The 3,852-nt window shown below is 38.1% G+C and overlaps 1 protein-coding gene across 2 annotated transcripts in view; it reads right to left on the reverse strand.

Moving 5' to 3' along the window:
* Positions 1–3,852, reverse strand: part of LOC131684081 (uncharacterized) — a 372,745-nt gene that overhangs the window by 324,920 nt on the left and 43,973 nt on the right. The gene's annotated exons all lie outside the window — the stretch shown is intronic.

Below are 3,852 nucleotides of genomic sequence, written 5' to 3' on the forward strand. Positions count from 1 at the left end.
GGAACGAGACTGATTGTGATGATACTATCGGTCGATTCATCCGGATTCTCACCACAAAAACACCATTTGATATACCGAGAAGTAGTTCCTGGGTGTGTCCTTTGTAATGAATTCCATTGGTTCCAAAGGCGACATGAATCTTTTAATGGACACGGCGCAAGTAAGTGATGTCAGATCTTGTAACCGAACATTGATTTGCTCATCGACCATATAATCGAAGATCTTATTTCTAGCGTTATAACATACAATCAAATGTTACAAATTGTTATGCAAAATGACTGGTTTCACAAGGGACAATTTATTAACGCTATCAGCACTGAATGCATGACATGACAGAGCTCGATAAAAGCGGCTTTCTTAAGTCTAACCTCCATATTCACCTTCAGCAAATGTTTTAAATCACGAATGCCCGGTCGCGAGAAGATCGGAAGTTAATAGCATCCGTATTTGGTTTGAGCACTACTTCTTGCTTCTGCGACTCACTCATCTCGACAGGTCACCACAGCAAGAATTAAAGTAATAGTGTCTTTTCCAAGGCACACAATCCGAAGGATTGTTGTCGTTCGTTTCGCATTGGCTCGAGTAGAAGCAGAAAACACACTGAGTATCGTGACCAGTGCAGTAAAATTTAATTTCATTCCATCGAAACTGAATGAACGCAATCAATCAGTCGTCTACGGTAGCATTCATATTCATTTAACGCATCAGATACTGTTGATCTCAAGCTCGGTTTATGAGTCTTCCCTTACCGTCGCTTTCAAATGAGTCGCAATTCATAGTCAACCTCCTTCGTTTGATCCTCTCAATTGAATAGATCCGCTTTCAACTTACCCAGTGAGCACCAGTCAAATGAGATCCGGGTAAGCCTAAGACAAGAAGAGACAACTAGCTTCGTGTTTTTGGTTATCTTGCCTTTCTTGTGCCAGATGACAGATGAGTGTATGCAGCTAAAGAGGTTGGCAGTGCAGCCAATTTCTTTGTCATATTTAGATATGTTGCTATAATACACATATTGGCCAGCATATCAGCCTATTCATCAGAATCAAATTTGCAACAAAAATATAATAGAGATGAACGTACCACAAAATACGTTTTTCATTGCAACCAGTTCCAACAAGATGTTGTTACTAGATTCATTATTTTTTGAAAAATTTATATGACAGCTGCAGTATGTCATTATTGTACGAAGCTATCAAATTCATTGCTAAAATCAAATATGAAAAAATGTTCCTACCTGTATCCGTCTTGACTTGTTTCGTCTTATCATAGCCTTTACCCTGTATGTATTTATTACCTTGGTTATTTTCATGTCAGTGAGTGTTCATTCATATTCATTTGTGAGTGGTTCATTGGAATGGTTCACTTCCATTAGCTGAGACCGTGCTAATGTGAGGTAGGTTTTCAATAGAAACTAAACAGGCAAAAACGTCAAATGACCAGAACCTGTTATTCAATTGACAGTGAATTCTGAGTGACTCAAACGAAGACGGCAGCAGAACTCAACTGATATAGTGGTGGTATGCTTACAGTGAAAGACTCGCAGTTGAAACGAATATTTTCGTTTGAAATTGATATTTTACCGCACTGATCGTGATTGGTGCCTTTGGTGGTTCGAAACAGCAAATACTTTCTCATTAATTTGTTCACACCAAACCAGATACAAATTTGTTAAGCCATCGGAAAACATGTTCTTTCTTAATTTATTTTTAAAAATGACGAAGAGTCATTAGGTATTCAACCGTAGCTAAATTACAAAAGTTACACCACAGTTTCACATTATAGTACTTCGTATATGTACCTTCCTGGGCTGTTGGGATTGACGGTGTGGGCTATGAGTCGAGTTTGTCCTATTCTAATTTATTAATCAGCGTCGATACATAGCTTATAAGGATCGTAGTTGTCGAGCGCTTTCTCCGGGACACATACTGCCACAATTGCAAAACTAGGCCCAAAACAGATTGTGGCCGAGTTGTTTTATTTCGATTATAGAGGTTTTAACTTGCGTGCGGGTTTGGGATTCGAACCCAGGTGAGCTGCGTACAAGGCAATCGATTTACCATCTACGCTATATTCGTTCCCTGGCCGAGTTTTACGGCTTGTTGCTTTGTAATGTAATCCATATATACAACTTCATACTGTACCGTGCGTAGCAAAATTCTTTTAAGGAAGTTGGTTCGTAAAAAAGACTTCGATATTACTTTCACGTCATTTTCTATTCAACACAATTCTACAATTCGATGTTGGAAAACTGTCTATCCAACGGGATGGTCATTGAACAAGACAGACTCTAAATCACATTGTGCCCAGTGAAACTATCTTCTGTTTAGAAGCTGATTCACTAAACGTACGATAAAAATAGAGCCAAAGATTATATTTCTTAGAACCCCGACTAGAAAGATCTAAGATTCTTGGTGTCAACAAGATACTTGCACTGGAGCTGTAATCACCAAACATCTACTACGCAGCCTGTCAAAATAGAATGGTGTTGTCAAGGACTACTGTTCAACCACTAGACTGGACACGTGCTTCATAGAACCAAGAGTTTAAATGACACAACGAATATATACTTAGAACGGATAGTTTTTGCCGGTTTAGATGCAATAGAGTGACCCCCTCGCTGGCTGAGACACTGCACTGTAGTTCGACCAAGCATCGGATAGCTCAATATCGATTCGATTATAACTTTCGAACGATGTTACAGCCTCCTTCAATCCCATCATCAGCAGCCGCCACAACGTTTGGGCAATTATGCAAATTTGCATCATCATCGCCATCATGGATCATTGAGTACATGAATTTTGTGGGAAATCAATACACCTACTATAACCTACGAAAGTGTATTGTATCATTGACTAACCACGCCGAACGCTTTCTCATCGTGTTGATAATGACATTAATTAAGGATGAAAATGTGCTCTCTGTGGCGATACGCCCATATCCGGACACGGTTGGACTGGACTGGTCAATGTAACAAAAATATCTATTGCATACCTTGAAACGAAATGATAGTTTACATGTCGATGAATAGAGAGTATGCTCGCAATTTTATCGAACACTTTGAGGGTTGTTGGATTACTTTGTGCACCCCTCGACTAATCCTACATATGATATTCATCAACATCATGCTATTTTTGGAAATTGCTAACAAAAAGAATGTTCTACTTTCATACACATTTGATACAGCTTTATCTGTGCAAAATCTCCGCTCAATCGTTGAAACTACATTTTCGCGCGATTAGAAATTTGGGAGTTTATGCCATTTCTTGATATTTGAAAATTACTCCATTAGGTTTTAAAACTAGAAAGTCCAGAATTTATTTCCTCTCAAAATAAGCTCAGCGTTGTTTTGCTGATACATTTTAATTTGAAATGCAGAATCTAACATATGTGCTTCGAAATATTTTCGTTACTCAAATAAATGGCGTGCAGCGGAGTAAATGTTTTTGGAATTAGTTTAGAAAGGAGATTTGATAAACTTGTTCAATCATCTGATTAAACAATTAAATATGTTGATGTGTTGCCTCAGCGGCTAAATGGAAATATCCTTTTAAATTTTAAATACTAAAACTGCATTTAATATTTAGTAAACGCTTACAAAACGTTTCTCGAAGATTTACCAGATCCGCCAACGGATAACAACTTAAATGAGATGATTATTTTTATTTTATCTCAGATTCCCTTAACAAAAGAAAAACACCCCAGTCAAACACCCACAACTCAACATTTGACATTCACGCCGATATAGTTTGCATCCCAGCAAATGACATAACTTATGAGCGAACGAGCCACACCGAGAACTTCCGCCCGTATAAAAGTATGACAGCAACTTCAAAATATAGTCATTAGGTACAA

This window comes from Topomyia yanbarensis, chromosome 2 (assembly GCF_030247195.1).
Source record: "Topomyia yanbarensis strain Yona2022 chromosome 2, ASM3024719v1, whole genome shotgun sequence".
Classification (NCBI taxonomy): Eukaryota; Metazoa; Arthropoda; class Insecta; order Diptera; family Culicidae; genus Topomyia; species Topomyia yanbarensis.